Source organism: Lissotriton helveticus, chromosome 3_2, assembly GCF_964261635.1.
Source record: "Lissotriton helveticus chromosome 3_2, aLisHel1.1, whole genome shotgun sequence".
In the NCBI taxonomy this organism is placed as follows: Eukaryota; Metazoa; Chordata; class Amphibia; order Caudata; family Salamandridae; genus Lissotriton; species Lissotriton helveticus.
The window spans coordinates 245,662,566-245,680,491 of NC_136062.1; positions in this window are offsets into that span (position 1 = coordinate 245,662,566).

Sequence of the window (17,926 nt, forward strand, 5' to 3'; positions counted from 1 at the left end):
TGACATATATATTGAACAGAGTGGGGCTTAGGGAGGAGCCCTGAGGGAGTCCACATGGTAGAACAAAAGGTTTTGATACATACTCTCCCAATGCCACACTCTGTTCCTGGTTAGTCAGAAACGCATTTAAGAGATCCCATGCTTTCCCCTGCACCCCACAGCCCTTCAACCGGTGCATCAAAATTCCATGATGCACCGTTTTGAAGGCTGCGGAGAGGTCCAAGAGGACCAGTGCAGCTCTACCCCCCAGGTCCATTACTCCTCTAATTTCCTCGGTTGCCTTTAATAGGGCAGTCTCCATGCTATGACCCACTCTGAACCCGTGTTGGGAGGGGTCCAGGGCAAGAGTTGTCCCCAAAAACGCACTGAGTTGATGATTCATCATTTTTTTCAATAAGCTTAGCTGGGAGTGGGAGCCTTGATATGGGACAATAGTTATTGGGATCCATTGTATCTAGATTTGGCTTTTTCAGCAATGGCAGGATTGATGCCCGTTTCCAACATGCAGGGAACTGTCCGGTTGCGAAAATATTGTTGAAGATTGTTGTTAATGCTGCGGCAATAGGTAAAGGTGTCAACTTGGCTACCGTTACCGTACAAGGGTCATGTGGTGACCCTGATTTTAATCCACAAAGCATCTTTTTGGTCCCTTCCATGCTTACAGATGAAAACTCTTCTAGCGTGTATTCCCGATGATCGTCCCCTTCAGGGTTCTGATTGTGTTCTAGAGGACACCTCATCGTTAACCCCAAAAACGTATTAAAAACAGTCTCTACTTTAGTCCTGAAAAATGTGGCCAAGGCCTCACACAGATATTGGCTGGGCAGTGGCCCTTCCACTTTAGGAGCAGCAAGACTGGAGAGAGTTCTGAATAATTCTTTTGAACAGTTACTGGCCTGATTAATACGATTAGTAAAATGCTCTCGTTTTGCTTGCGCAATCAACTTCTTATATTCAAGAAGACTGTTTTTTAGGTTCATCTTCTCCATTTCCTTGTAGCCTTTCCGCCATTCACGCTCTAGCTTTTTACACCCTGTTTTTGCCAATCTGAGGTCCTCCGAGAATCAGGGAGCTGATGCAGCCTCCCTTTGCATACTGCCTCTTTTAACTGGCGCTAGAGTCCCACTTGCTTGTTCCAGCCAATTCGTATATACTAGCGCCGCTTCCTCCACATCTAGTGGAAGTTCCTCTTTAGATTCCATTAGGAGTTCCTCCAAATCACTCCCTTCCAACTTGTTCCAGGCTCTACTGATCTTAATTTTTTTGGGGCCGGACTCTGTGTTGGTGAGCTTCCTAACAACAATGCAGAACTCTACTATCGCGTGGTCAGACCATGCAACTGGCCATGTTCCCTCGAACACCACTGATGGATGGTTAGAAAATAAACCATCCAACCTATGGCCAGCGCAATGGGTAGGTCCCACCACTAGTTGTTTAAGATCGGCTCCTTCCATCAAGTCTAGTAAGGCGATTGTCTCCGGGTCATTACCATCTTCCAGATGAAAATTAAAGTCCCCGAATATCGTACAGGTCTCCCCATCGCGGTCAGAAATTTATTTTTCGCCCCTGGCGGCCTGTATAGTAGTGTTCCTTTGAAAGCATGATGGTTCAGAAGCGTAAGATTGAAAGATAGAGCTTCACAGGCATCCATCGATATAGGCTTAAACATAGCCATGATGGCACTTTGGTAGATCACAGCTAGACCACCTCCTCTTTTCCCCTTCCTATCCTGTCTATGGCAGAGATATCCTGTGGGAGTGGCCTTCACAGCGTCTGACCCTGATGCGGCATCCATCCAGGTTTCCGTAATGAATGCTATTTGAATGCCTCTCTCTATTAATAGTTCTGCACATTCCATGCTATGTTTCACCAGGGACCTAGCATTAATGATGCCGAGAACAGCTGGTAGAAGGGGTGGGTTTGCAGTAAGGGATGATGACCAATCCTGCATCGATAAACCTTGAAGCCTCTTTGATGCCTTCACATAGGTTTTGCATTCACACCCTATGACCGTTGTCAGAGGAGACTAGTTGCAAAATCCAATACATCTAAGGTGCATTTGAAGAAACCACTCTGTGAGCGTGATACTTGCATTCCTCCCCACTTTCTAAGACCCAGTCTGTACCTTTCTCAATTAATATGTCTCTTTTCAACGCGAGTCATTACATTGCGTGCTTTTACAACGCAGTTGTTATAACTACAGTGTTGTTACAACACAGTACCATTACAAAGCATGTCATTACAACTACTTGCTCTAGATGGCGCGCTGGACTTAGAACTAGTATAATTTACTATTCCAACTCTAGTGTGTGCAACAGTAGGGAAGGTGTTGGAATAGTAAATTATAGTTTGAGTGCCATCTAGAGCAAGTCGTTGTCATAATTTGCGTTGTAATGGTACTGCGTTGTAACAATGCAGTCATTGTAATGCCCGCGTGGTGAAGGTATCGTGGTGGAATGACCGCGTTGTAAAGGTTGTTTCCCTTCTCAATCTGTGAAATTGTCTCAGTGTCCTCCTGGTACTTCTCCTTGAGCAAAGTACGCATGCCTCCTCTTGGATCTCTTAGCTACGCAGCCTGCTCTAACCTTCCGTTCACGATCATAACCCTGACAGTGAGCATCCTACATCAAGCCGCTCTGCCCAGTCTGACCCCATTGTCTCTCATTGAAGCTGCCTAAGAAGCTATCAGTGATTCAGAGTTGCAGAAATGTCTACCCACATATAGTGAAACTGTTTCTATCCAACCTGCATGGTAGACCATGCACAGAACACGAAGTGAACACGTGATGCAGTGACACTTACAGGGCCTCGCCTGCAGCCCAAAGGGGCCCACATAGGGAGAATAGAGAGGCAAATACTAGAACTGGGCTGCATTCTGCTGCACGCGAAACTCCACAGAATTTCACAGAGTTTTTTTGATAACTCCGTGGAATTCCGTGGAGTAGAACTCCGTGAGCTCCACCCACCCCTAACTCGTACATTAATTCCAGAAATGATCAACGGCAACAGGTCCGTTTTGTTTAAGGATTTACAGGTAGATTCAGCAAGCATTTTTGCGAGCGCAAACGGTGCGAATCGCAAAAATTGGCCGTTTGCGCCCGCAAAAATAGCATTTGGAATTCATCAATGGTTCATGAACTCGCAATTTGAAAAATTGCAAATAATTGCGATTTCTCAAATTGCGATCGCATTTAAGGAATCTCAATTAGAGATTCCTTAAATGCTATTCATGAACCTTTTAAAAATTGCGAATTCGCTATTTTTTGCCGCTATGCACCGCGAAGTCTGACTTCGTGGTAAATAGCAAAAACTTAAAAAAATGCACTTTAGTGCATTTTTCTAAGTTGTATGTTACACACACACATGTCCTTTGGACATGTGTGTGCGCATCATCAGTCTACATTGACATTTCAGGGGTGCTACAGGTGTAGTACTTGAAATTCTGGACCCATGTTATAAACATCATCGTATCATGACGATTTTGATATCAGAAGACCGAGAATGGCTAGTACACTATGCACAAGCATTTTCGTCATATTCGAGTGACGATTTCACCTTGAAATCGCAGTTTTCGTCCTGAACCCCTCGGGTTCCATTTTGTGTACGGCAGCCATTTTGTGAGTTGCCCTCACATAGGCCAATGATTAAGGCCAAACACGATCCTGAAGGACACGAACACCTTTCCTGACTTCTCTGCGACCTGGGCAAGCTGACTCCACTGCCCAAGGCCAAACCTGTTCGGTCAGTTCCTCTCCCAGTGGCCGAACGAGATAGTATCAAGGCACAACATGCCATAAACCTTTCATCGCACACAAACCACGCCTAATCTTGCACACACCTGTCCCTGTTTCCTACTTTATGACTTGCTTTAGAGGAGGAGGTGCCCGTTTTTATTGGGGGTCCGTCGATATCTGATGAAAATACTGGGCCTTGCTGGATAATTGATTGTGGGCTGGACAAACTGAAATATGGGCTTGTCATCATGACTTTGCTTTTTCTTTGTAGTGGAAATATGTGAATGGTCAACTGTAAACTAAAGAATGTTTGCCTGAAGCATAATATTTTGTATAAAAAGAGAAGGCTGGCTTTGTAAGAGAGGAGCAGTCTCCTGAGAATATACACCGTGTTGTACTTCTAGGATACCTTTTACTTGGTTGCAGCCAATAAATTCGATCTTTGACTTCACCTAGAAGACTCTGTGTTTCTGTAGTCTGAAACAGGAAGGACACGAAGTCTTAGGGTGTTGTCCTTGGCACCGCTGGGTTACCGGTTCAGTACCGGTTCTGAAAAACCCAGTACTTCAGTTGGCGCCCAACGTAGGGCGATATCAGCGGTACCGGTCCAAGCCAGAGGTTCGTGAGGAGCTTCGTGTGAAAATTCTGGAGGAAGGCCGCCACTTCATCGACCCCTGCATGTCGACGTGGTCCGAAAGTCTTTGCTGCGTGGTTCCCCGCTTCCCGACGGCTACGAAGGACTACTGCCCTGACTATCGCCCTGTTTTGGACCCTTGATGATTGGTAGAGCGAAACGGTAGACGAGTCTTCTGGTGACATCATCGATACCTCAGTTAAGTATAAGTGGAGCGTCTCCCAGTCCTTAGTTGGTTCTTAGTTTTGGGTATCCCCTTGGGATCTTTGATTTGGAACTTGCAAGTACCAAAGCCGAGGGACTCATGTATTCACGAGAATATCGTATACGATAATCCTTTGAAGCTTGAAGCTAGACTAGTGAGCGAAGATGCCTGGTCTTAGCAGACTTGGAAATTTGTTTTGTCTTGGTTGTAATAGTAATTCCCGATTGGAGGACTCGTGTCCGGTTCCTCCGATTGGAACTCCAACCTATGAATTGTATGTGAAGCACGGCGTGGGCCAAATCACATATAATGAAGTATGGATCCGATACACCAGGAAGGATGGTGTTTTAAAATGGCCCCAATATGGTAGCTTTGACACGGAAATCCTAAACAATCTAGAGGTTAAACTTTTCAAGAAGAAAGCCCGGCCGGCGATGTTTGACTCTTTCCGCCTATGGCGAAAGGAAGCCAAACAGAAGGAAATTAAATTAGAGAAGAAAAATAAAAGAGAAAAGAGTATCTCGATAATGCAAGCTGCTATGCAGTTTAAAGATAACGAAGAAGAACGGATGAGCGAGCAGTTGCAAAGGCAACGTAAAATGGTAATCGATAAATGTTATCCAGTCTTGCCACCTCTTCAGCAAGATGCAGCAAAAGAACTTGAAAAAGACACACTAATGTCGCATTTATTGAGTTCGCCACCCCCCTATGCGCAGAGTGCTACTGCACCTCCGCAGCCTTTAGTTGTGCAACACCCGATTGTTGTGCCTCAAGTTCTTCCACAACAGCCAGCTCCTCTTCAGTTGGTTCCTATTCCTCCGGTGCAGCCTCCTCAAGGGCCACCGACTTTGACATCTGCTCTGCCTTTACTTCCTACAACTTTGACCACTATATCGACTACCACTCCTGGTATTCCTCCTGACACTGCCTCTGCATCTGCCTTGCCTCACTCTGCTTTTCCGCCTGTCCTTTCATCGACCTCTCCCTCTGTTCGCCAGAGAATGACTAGCACTGTTGCTAGCCTTCTATATCCTCTCTTTGGAGCAACAGGTGTAACCCCTGTAAACAGTTACGTAGCCAACTGCCTGATTCTAGGGAGAAGGAAACATTGAATTATTTGGCACATAAATGGGTTACTGACCCGATGAGATATGAGCTAGAGTCTGTTATGGATGTCTTCCATCAGTGGGAAGCACCGAAACAGAGATACGTTTTTGAGAAAATGTGTAATTTTCTTTGTGAGGATTTAGAGGAAAATGATTTAGAGCCTAATCCGCCTGAGTTGTGTCGTGTCCGGTTCGAGTTTGCAAAAGGCACGATTGTGGGTTCCGATGTTGAGAAAGCAGTTGCGACATTGTTATCATTCAGGAGTGAGGGTGTTTCTCCGTCGTTATTTGAGTCTGATTCCTCTGTTAAAAAGAAGGTAAGACAGTATCCCATGAGAGAAGTTCCTCCGGTATGGAAGGACGCCGTTGCGGCTGATCTAGCTAATCACGTTGATGCTGTACCAGCACATTTTCAGCGTGTCTGGGTACATGTTCCATGGAAAAGAGCTGAAGTCTTGGCCCTTAAACAGACATTGCCTGATCCCCGTAAAAATCCTGCAGGATATTACAAGGAATTGTCACAGACTGCAGGCTCTTGCATTATGAATTTAGCGGACATAGACATGTTGTTTGGAAATGTTGTTCCACAGCCTTTATGGGGAAAGATTCGTCATGCGGATCATGATCAAGAGTTAGGTGACTCATGGGCTAATATTAGTGCTGCAAATGACCGACAAGTTGGTGGTGCTAAACCCGAGCCTTTAGTAGCAGACCTACCTGGTAGGATTATAGATTACATGAAGACTTTAATGCCTGCGATGCGTGTGAATTGGGACAAGTTGTCTGCGTGTAAGCAGAAGAAAGATTAAACAGTTCTGATTTCTTCACTAGGTTTGAAGAGACGTTTATCGACCACAGCGGTCAAGATATGAGTACAGAAGATGGTCAACGGTTGTTCATTGACACGTTTGTACACAATTTGCTTCCCGAGTTGTGTAAGAAATTGAAAGATTCAGAGAGTTCTTGGGCCGTTTCCTCCTCAGCACAGATATTGGCTACTTCACAGTATTATGAAAATAGGGATAAAGATGAGAAAGATAGAGCAGACAAGAAAACTAAAGAGTTAAAAACGAAGGTTCTGTTACAGCAAGCGTATCCGCCACGTGATGGCCAGAATAACTATCAGCAACATCAACAGTATCAGAGAAACTCGCAAAGGGTCGAGTTTTCTCAACCACGTTTTCCTGTAGGCCCTAATCAGTGTGCATATTGCAAAGAAGAGGGTCATTTTAAAAGTAGCTGCCCTGCTTTGTTGCAGCGTACGAATGGTGTTTCTAGCGCAAGAGGTCGAGGTATTTCACAAGCACCTAGAGGTAGAGGACGTGGAAATTTCCCCCAGAACGCGCGTTCCCTTCCGCCTCAAAATTCAATGAATAGGTTTGATCAGCAGAATAACGCGTCTGGTAGGACAGCTCAGTACTATGCTGATGACTACTATGCAGAAGATGAGCATATGGAAGGTAATGATTGCTAGGACAGCCGTAGACAAAGAGAGGGAGTTGTTTCAGTTCCAGTAGATCAGAGTGGCCCTTATGTTGAGGTGATTACATCAGGTGTGTCAGAGCCTTTTCTGTTGGATACTGGTGCTACAAAGAGTTCTATTATGCACTCTAAACTCCCTGGTGCACCTTTGTCTGGCAAAATGAATGTCTCAGTAGGTGTTTCTGGCGCCCCGGTTAGAAACCCAGTTTCTAGTCCTATGTCCCTTTCTGTTGGACCTTGTGAATTCGAAGCACCCCTCATTCTGACGACAGGTTGTGGTGAAAACCTGTTGGGATTGGACCTGTTGAAAAGATTGTATGCGACTCTGTATTGTTCTCCTTTAGGAGTACAACTTACACTGGGTAAGAAATGGGTCTCTCCGATGTATTTGTCGAAGGATAAAGTGCCGACAGAATTGTCGTTTCTTCCCGATATTCTTTGGGCTACTGGTCCTAATGATGTGGGTCTTTTGGAAATACCGCCATATGTTGTGACATTGAAAGCCAATGTTAAAATGCCACGCATTCCCCAATACAAGATTTCTAGCGAAGGTGAAAAAGAGTTGCTAGCGATCATTTACGACCTGATTGAAAAGGACGTAATTGAAGAGACAAGAGGCAACGTTTGCAATAGTCCTGTTCTGCCTGTTTTGAAGCGTACTGATCCTTCTCAGCCACCTGTTTACAGGTTCGTGATTGATCTTAGAGAGGTGAATAAGATCGTTGTGCCACAATTTCCAGTTGTTCCTGATATCACTGCCCTATTGACTATGATTCCAGCTTCCGCTACCTGGTTCTCGGTGATTGACTTGAAGAATGCTTTCTTCAGCATACCGATAGCCAAGGAGAGCAGAGATATTTTTGGCTTCAGTCTAGGAGGCCGAAGCTTCCGCTTCAAACGCGCTCCCCAGGGCTACTGTGAAAGCCCATCAATATATAGTCAGGCTTTAAAGACACAGCTTGATACCATTGTTTTACCTGATGGCGCTACTCTTATTCAGTACGTTGATGATTTGCTCGTCGCTGCAGATACTGAAGAGATTTGTAAAGAAGCCACGTTGTCGTTGTTGCGTCATTTGTCTGATTTACATCACAAAGTGTCTCTTTCCAAGTTGCAATATTGTCGAGAAGAAGTGACCTACTTAGGTCATCTCTTATCGAAGGAGGGAAGGAAACTGACCCCAGAAAGAATTCAGGCAATAGCGAAATTGAGTGTACCAAGGACACAGAGAGAAGTGCGTGCTTTCTTGGGTATTACATCATATTGCAGACAATGGATACCAAATTTTTCTTTGTTGGCCAAACCTTTGGTGGCATTAAATTGTAAAGATACACCGAATCCCCTACCATGGTCTGAAGAGTGTCAGAAAAGTTTTTCCGAATTGCGCAATGCATTATGTTCGGCTCCTGTGTTGGGTACCCCCGACTACAGTAAGCCCTTTACATTGTATGTCCATGAGAAAGAAGGTTGTGCATTATCAGTGTTGACACAGTTGTTCGGAAACAGGCAGCGTCCATGTGCGTATTTTTTGTCGACTTTAGACCCGGTAGCTAAAGCGTTGCCGAGTTGCTTAAGAGCCACAGCGGCAGCAGCTGTTTCTATTCGGCAGTCTGCTGGTTTAGTGATGAATAATAAATTGATTGTGATGGTTCCACATGCAGTGGACACTTTGTTAAACAGGACCAAGACACAGCACTTAACTAGTGCTCGATTGTCAGGTTACGAGTTAACACTATTAGCAAATCATGTACACATAAAGAGATGCAACACGTTGAATCCAGCTACGTTGTTGCCGATTGTAACAGAGTTAGATACTTCTGAACAGCATGATTGTTTTCTCAGAACAGAAGAAGAAACGAAAGGGAGAATAGATCATAGTGACACTCCTCTTGCAAAGTGTGATGGTACCTTATGGGTGGATGGTTCATGCTTCAAGCTTCCGAATGGAGATACGACTGCGGCATATGCTGTTACGACTTTGCATACGATTGTTGAAGCTGCACGTATCCCACATAATTCAGCTCAAGCAGCAGAGTTGATTGCACTTACGAGAGCGTGTGTGTTGTCGAAAGGAATGAAAGTGAACATATATACCGACAGCCAGTATGCATTTGGTGTGGCTCACAGTTTTGGACGATTGTGGAAAGAACGTGGGTTTCTGACTTCGCATGGAGCTAAGATACAGCATGGTCAGTTGGTGAATGAGCTTCTCGAGTCACTTACCTTGCCGTTGCAAGTTGCGATTGTAAAATGCAGTGCACACAAGAAGGTGACTGATGATGTTGGTCGTGGAAATACATTTGCTGACGAAGTCGCAAAAGAAACAGCGAGGGATGTGATAAGTCGAATGTATGTTGCAGGCCCTGCAAGATGGATTGGTGATGTTGGAATGTGTGAAGACACGATAGAGAGTGTGAAGTCTATTCAAGCTGAAGCTACAGAGAAAGAATTGAGTGTGTGGAAAGAAAGTACAGCTAAAATGGATGCCAATGGTTGTTGGGTTGAATTGTCAGAGCATCAGAGATGGTTGTTACCCGATGCGTACGTGCTTGCAGTGGTTACGATGGCCCATGGAATGGCTCATATCAGTGTGAAAGGGATTTGTAAGTTGTTGGCTCCAGTATGGCAAAATGCTGGAATTCCTAAGTGAGCAGAGAATGTGGTCAAGAATTGCATGGTGTGTCTGAAATACAATCCTGGTAGGGGAACCCCAACTCCAGCTGGTCATTTTTTGTTGTTGTTGTAAAGCTTTTATTCAACATTTATGCCATAAAGCCAACACATAAAAAATACATTTATAAACATAATAATTGTTAAAACAAAGAATATCACTTGTTAGAAAATTCAGTATGTACATATATTGTTACTCAGTAAATCACAGTTATTTACAGTTTGCATCGGGATTCATTACTTTTACACCATTAAAAAAAAAAGGGATTATTACAGGTTGTAATTAATTTTCAAGACCTAATCATAAAAGAGAGCAACTATTTACATCATTTAAATAATTAAAAAATGCCAGAAGTTAAAAAATGCTAAAATTCATATTTGTAATCCATATTTTTTCCTAATAAAGCAGATACTATGGAGGTACCGACTGACCCCGAAGGTTATCAGCCGAGCAGACGAAGATCTAAGTAATCTTTCAGCCTCTTTGTAAGAACGTGTACCCAAATTTCTACAAAGAGGTTTGATCCATTTCCTACGTTGTGGTTCATATAGTGGGCAAAAGAATAAAATGTGTGCCTCGTCTTCATTTTGTTTCAGTTCACACAATTTACAGTATGCATCTTCCCCACTGGAGTTAGGGTTTCCCCACCGGCAAGTATTAGCATTTAATTGTAAAACCCCATATCTATATTGAAGATAGATGGTTTTAGCCAAGGGTGGTTCAACTTCGTCCATAAATTGTTCAAATATAGGGATATCTTTAAACTGCAAAAATTTAAGTGTTAAAGAACCTGTGGTACGCTCATATATGTTAGTATTTATATAGTACCAGTAGGCGATTTTTACCTGGGCTTTACAGTTTGTTTGCAAAGTAGTTGGATTTTTCCAGAAGTGCGATAAACCTATTTTTGTAAGCCATAAGGAAATATGTCTCAGCCACTTGATCGAGTTAAAAGTATCCAATTCCATAATCTCTATTAATCCGGCTCTATAGTCTGCAAGTTCCGGGGTCGACCATAATCTTACCCAATAAAGCAGGGGCCTCAACCAACACAAATAGTCTGTACGTTTTAGATTGATATCTAGGAAAACAGGGATTAAAGGTGTTCTTGCTGGCAGTCTCAGTAGGCGTCTACAGAACATGTTCTCGTCGGTTTCGAATCTTTTTTTTGAATAGGAACCCCAAATCTCGGCGCCGTATATTGCGGCGGTTTGGGCTTTAGCTCTGAACACTTCAATCGCCGGGGTTATGGCTTTTGAAGTACTCCCTCCATGGATTTTTAGAATAGGGAGAGAGTTATGCTTGAGTGTTAACCTACTTTTTTCGAGTTGTTTTGTCCAAGCCAATTTACTGTCAAGCCTGATACCTAGATAGTCCAAAAACTCCACATATTCTAGTTTAGTGTTGTTTAGGGCCAAATTTTTCTTAAAAGTTTTCGGGGGATTAATGGCCATGTACTTAGTTTTTGATGAATTAATTTCTAACCCCTTTGATTCACAATAACTATTAAATTAATTTACTAAATTTTGTAAGCCTTTTGGGGTTTGAGATATTAGAATTGTATCATCCGCAAATAGCAGCGCTGTAATTGCCTCATTGCAAAGTTTTGGTGAATCATGATTGCATTGCGCCAGATAGGTGGGGATGTCATTTACAAATAGTGAAAAAAGAGTCGGGGCCAGCACGCAACCTTGCCGTACCCCCCTCTGGACTGGTATAGCTTGTGTAAGTTCACCATTTCTCCCCCATCTTACTTTTGCAAAATTATCAGTATGAAGCTTTATAAGATTAAACAACAGTGCTTCCGGGACGCCCATATTTTTTAAAGTATCCCATAAGAGTGAACGAGGGACAAGATCAAACGCTGCGCGTAAATCCATAAATGCTACGTATAAGCTACACTTCTTTATTTGAATGTATTTCCAACTAATACACATAAATCTAAGTACCTGGTCCACAGTACTCGTCCTATTTCTGAATCCTGCTTGGAATTTTGAAAGGATTTTAAATTCCTCAACCCAATATAAAAGTCGATTTAAAATGTGTCTGGCAACATTTTTTTGTAAAATATCTATTAAACTTATGGGCCTATAATTACCTGGATTATAGCGATCTCCTTTTTTATAGATAGTGACTATTTCCGCCCCCTTCCATGATTCGGGAATCGGAGTTCCTAACATAATGGAATTACATAGAAAATGTATATAGGGGCACCATACTTCAATGTTATGTGAGAATAAATCCCCTGGTAATTTATCAGGGCCTGGTGCCTTGCCGGCCTTAACTGCCTTAATAGCGCACAGTGATTCTTCCATACTAAATTTTATTGAGTCAGTACAAGGAGGAACAGATCCAATGTGATTATCATCTGGGGGTACCCCTGGCAGGTCGTATAATTTTAGAAAGTGATCATACCAGATTTTTTCATCAAGGTAAAAGTCTCTGTTGGAGCTACCCGATTTGTTATTTTTAGATATCAGGCTCCAAAAAGTGCATTAATCATGCATCTTAGCGGCAATTAAAAGGTCTTCCCAGATTGAGTCATCCCATTCTTTTTTTGCCCTAGAGAGGAGGTTTTTATATATATTTCTACACTCTCTTACTCTCATCTGGTCCTTAGATTTTACAGCGTTGATTAAATTGCCTTTGGCTAGACGACACTGTTTGTTATACCACGGTGTCTCTAGTTCCAGTTGCCTTCGTGAGTTGCATTTGATATTATTGCAGGTTTTACTCAGGAGGGGAATTAATGACTCCACTAGATGGTAATGCATTTTAAGGACCTCCTGGGATCCCAAGGTCAAATGATCGTATAACGGGATAATATCCGAAAAAGTATTATAAATACCCACAAGTACATCTTGTTTTGCCAAGATGTGTGACCATTTTATTGCTCGCCTATTATTGGAGACCTCAACCTCTCCCGCCTCCATAATTGATTCTGTACCCCCATCAGTTTTTATAAACGGTTGAGGGAGTAACCCTAATTGAAGGGGAAAGTGGTCACTTTCCGGTCTGTTCACTATAGTGAAGGCCAACAACAGATGCCACAAGTTAGTAGTAATCAATACGAAATCGATCAATGATTTTGATGCACCCTTACTGTATGTATAGTTTGCTGGCTTATCCGGGTCTAATCTACCATTGCATGCCCTAAGATCAAAGGATACCGTTAGTTCATAGATCTGCATGACTGCCACTGTGTTTTTTACAGGTTTTACGCTATCTAGGGGGGGTATATTAAGAACCCTGTCTTCACTTTCAAATAGATTTTCAAGCCCCAACACGGGCTCGAATTGACAATTAAAGTCCCCACCTATAATTATTTTTGAGTTTGGCTCTAGTTTACTCAAATACGAACTTAATTGTTCCACAACCATTGACTCCTTTTTTTGAGGATTAGGTCTATTATAAATGTTTATCAAATAAATATCCCCCTGGTCCTTCGTGGAAATCTTTACCCCGAGTAGGTCTTTGGAAGCAATGTTCAGTGGTAATACCTCCACATTCAAACATATTTTTAACCATATTAACAAGCCCCCTGAGGGTCTACCTCTTACCGAAGCAGTAGCTCCGCAATGGAATGATTTATATCCAAGTCTATGCACCATATTAATAGCCCACGTTTCTTGAAGGAGCATGATATCATGCTCCTCCATGAAAGAGCTCCACATTCCATAACACAAGTTTCTTGACAACCCCGCAATATTCCATGACAAAATTTTCAGATCGCTTTTTTGGGTACTCTGTACTAAATTGTTTGGGCAGGCGCTACATATACCCTGTATGCTTGGTATTTCCCTCTCATTGAAGTCGTCAGATAACCTGCTATTACAGACCAAACCTTGCTGCTCAGTCTGGACCAGTGAAGTCCTATTTTGTTTTTGTGCAGTAAGAACATTTGCTATATCCTTCCCTAGGTGGTCTTTAAAAAGGCTAACGGTCATAGATCCAACCTGTAAAGTATAAATTTTTTCAGGATTATCAATTTTGTCAGATACAGGGGGCAATTGCATTGGGCACAATTTTACACAGCGGTTCTCTAAACAATTACTACACATGGGGAAAGATGATCCACAGTTTCCATAATGGCCACTTTTTCCTATTCCTGTTTGTCAATTACCCCACCATGACCAATTTTTGTCCACATCCATATTTTCCACATTTACTGGATACATTCTATCAACAGGGGTCTGAGGGTCAAAAAATGAATATCTTGGGTTTGTCGAGCCGGGTCGGGAAAAGTCTCTATTGGCTTGTGGCTGTTGCATAGGGTAGAAATAGCTGAGGTCACAAGTTCCAATTCCCTGATTGCTTATCCGTTGATTTTGGCCATACACAAGGTGTGCCACAGAAGGCTCTTTAAAATTGACCAAAATACAATCTCCTGCTATGTCTTTCGGTCTGGTTCCCAGCCAACTCACTCTACGGACTTGGATGACTTGGCAATTAACAGAATGTGGCAAGGGTCTAGTCTCTCTTAACCAGTACAAGGTCTTATTTTTCAGTTCATCATATGACTCCCTTTTGTTGATTTTCAAAGGAGGAACACCGGTGAGTACTACCACATATGGTTGGCATCCCGGTGGAAGGTGAGCATTTGGAATCTTTTTCGGCACTGGTCTATCTCTGTTCTGGCCATTAGCTTGAGTAGTAACCGGACCACCTTTGTTAGTGCAAGTTTTAGATCCTATTACATCAACTGGGTTTTTCAATGCAGGAGCTTGGGAGGTGGTAGTCACCTGTTTTGATTTGCGTGGCGCCGGTTTTGGGGGGACAACCAGTTGAATTCCTTCATCATTTGGCTGAGAGTTGGAGGTCTCAGCTTGACGTCCCCTTGAGACAGTGTTGGAACTATTCTGACCTAACTCTTTATCTCTACTAGAAAGACCAATTTGTTGCGTTGGGTTTGGGGCTAAAGATCTTGGTTCCCCCCTTGTAGTATCTGCCCCAATCTTAGAATGTAACTTTACCAAGGTCTTTAGAGAGTAAAAGTTATCCAATGAGGATTGCTCGAATTTGTCCAAGCGTTCCGATAGCCCTTTTAGTCTTTCGGATAATGGCATCAACAAGGTGGTTATGAGCAATTGTATCTGGTCAAGTGACGGTATCACAGCTGGTGCGACTTTAGGGGAATTTGTTGCTTCTTTATCCGACGCTAATGGTTGTTGGTCGCTTGTATCCAGCCCACTACTCGACATTTCTGGCTCTGTAGATTTATAATACGCACCCCTGACCATATAGTTCCTACGTATCCTCTTAAGAGTTTTTAATCTGTAGGCTTTTCGCGGGGTAACCAATCTCTTTCTTTTTACTGCAGCTCTATTTATTTTATGAACTGGAGATGTTATATCAATTTGCTCTGTAGGTATGTCATGTACCAGTATTATGGGGAGGGCCACAGGATCAACTACTGTAATAGCAGAGCTATTTCTTATGACAGAGTTACCACCCTTTCCGTTTGTGGATATCTGCTCAGGAACAATATCAAGAAGGCCATTTTCTTGTCTTGGAACAGTAACACAAGGTTGCACATGGCTGCTATTGGTGGAGATTAAAGGTTCTACTGGAATAATGTTACTTGGTGATTTTGCCTGTGCTAGGGTTCCCAGCGAGGAGCGTTTGTGTTCCATATAATCACGTGATAGTCTGCGTTCAGCTAGGATAATTTCTTTTTCCACGACTGAAACAGCACGAGTAATGAAGTTGTCCATAGTACATAGATTGGAGTTCCCCCCGCGTTTAGAGCTTCTGCCCGAACAGGTAGACATTGGGGAGTATGTAGACACATAAAAAATAATAATCCGAATTTGCAATGTTATAAGGACCACACAAAAGTCAGTGGAAATACCTGGGATGTTAAAGGGGTGGCCCGTCCCGGCCCCTGCTGGCCCCGGACGGCCACAGACGGCCCGCCCTTTGCCCGGGCTTCGCCCGGCGTCCCGCTTGCGTCCCGCAAAGCGTACTCACTCCTGATGTTATAGGAAGGGCGGCGGGGCGGGGCACGCAGGGGTGCGCTGACCAGATGTCACGAGGTCAAGCAGGGACTCCTGGGATAGTGAGTCCCTGCCGCGCTACCCCTGCAGCCTCCACAGATGGCAATCCGGCTCACGGCTCTTCCAGGAATCAGGCAGGAGAGATCGACGTTGGTGGGTCCTCCCACGCAGCGGCTCCCGCGAAGCGGGAGCGGCAAGCAGTTCTAGCGCAAGGGGTCGGTGAGCAGGCAAGCTCCCACGGCGTGTCCAATTTCAGGAAAGGGTCACAATGGTTTAGGGCTTCCTGATCCTTTTTACCGGTTTGCCGGCGGGGCACGCAGGGGTGCGCTGACCGGATGTCACGAGGTCAAGCAGGGACTCCTGGGATAGTGAGTCCCTGCCGCGCTATCCCTGCAGCCTCCGCAGATGGCAATCCGGCTCACGGCTCTTCCAGGAATCAGGCAGGAGAGAGCGACGTTGGTGGGTCCTCCCACGCAGCGGCTCCCGCGAAGCGGGAGCGGCAAGCAGTTCTAGCGCAAGGGGTCGGGTGAGCAGGCAAGCTCCCACGGCGTGTCCAATTTCAGGAAAGGGTCACAATGGTTTAGGGCTTCCTGATCCTTTTTACCGGTTTGCCGGCGGGGCGGGGCACGCAGGGGTGCGCTGACCGGATGTCACGAGGTCAAGCAGGGACTCCTGGGATAGTGAGTCCCTGCCGCGCTACCCCTGCAGCCTCCGCAGATGGCAATCCGGCTCACGGCTCTTCCAGGAATCAGGCAGGAGAGATCGACGTTGGTGGGTCCTCCCACGCAGCGGCTCCCGCGAAGCGGGAGAGGCAAGCAGTTGTAGCGCAAGGGGTCGGGTGAGCAGGCAAGCTCCCACGGCGTGTCCAATTTCAGGACATTTTGCGCCTCCAACGTATCCGTTCGAGGTTTTGCAGCTAGATTTCATCCACATGGAAAGGTGCAACAATTTGAAATACTTACTCGTTGTTGTTTGTGCCTTTTCAAGATGAGTAGAAGCATATCCCCTAAAAGACAACACTGCCTTATCCACAGCTAAAGCCCTTGTGAAAGAGTTTTTCCCTAGATTTGGAATGCCGAGAATGGTCTGGAGTGACAATGGGAGTGAATTTGTGGGTCGAGTGATGAAGAAAGTATGCGAAGGGCTAGGCATCCAACAGAAATTCCACGCTGCAAATCACCCCCAATCAGCTGGACTAGTAGAATGTTACAATGGCACGTTAAAGCTAAAATTAGCCAAGATCCAAGCGAGCTCTGGTCTTAAATGGCCTGACGCTCTGCCTTTAGCACTCCTATCAACAAGAATGACTGTGCATTCGCGAGTGGGACTTAGTCCGTATGAAATAGTGTTCGGCCGTCCGGCCAACATATGGGGAGTGCCAAGGCCGACAAAATTCAGTGAAATCGAACACCCTGTCCTGCTTGATTATTTGTATGAATTGACGGCTAAATTGCGTGTTTTACACCAACAGGTTCACGATACTCTGCCTCAGGTCTCTGAAGTTCCAGGTCATCACATTGACCCTGGATCCTGGGTGCTGGTCAAGAATTTCCAGCGAACAAAGAATGACCAGCCCCGGTGGACCGGCCATCACCTAGTTCTTCTCTCAACAAGATCAGCTGTTCGAGTGGAAGGGAAGAAGCACTGGATCCACGGTGTACACTGCAATAGGGTGCCTCTGCCTCTACCGTACGATCGTTGGGTCCAGTAGGGTGTCGCTGACTCAGAGAATGAAACTGTGCCTCGATTTCTGCCTTTCAGTGATGCACGTGTAAAAGGAACAATTTCTGAAAAAGAAAGTGACAATCTCTTGCAAGAAGCTGTGCCGCCGTCAATCCGATTGGACACTACAGAGCCTGAACTCCTGTTTCAAGACCAGACAGTACCTGGGAAGAAACGTTATAATCTGAGGCCGAGAACTATGGACAAATAAAATTTTTCCTTTTCTTTGTTAAAATTTGAAAGTGCAGCTCTCATCTGAGAAACTTTTTTATTTTTGTTTTTCGAACGACCATCCGGGTTCAGCTGTAGGGTCGCGGTTGCCCAAGTCTTTGGGGTGCAGCCGAAGACGTTAGGTCGACGGTTCTGGTTGGTCTAA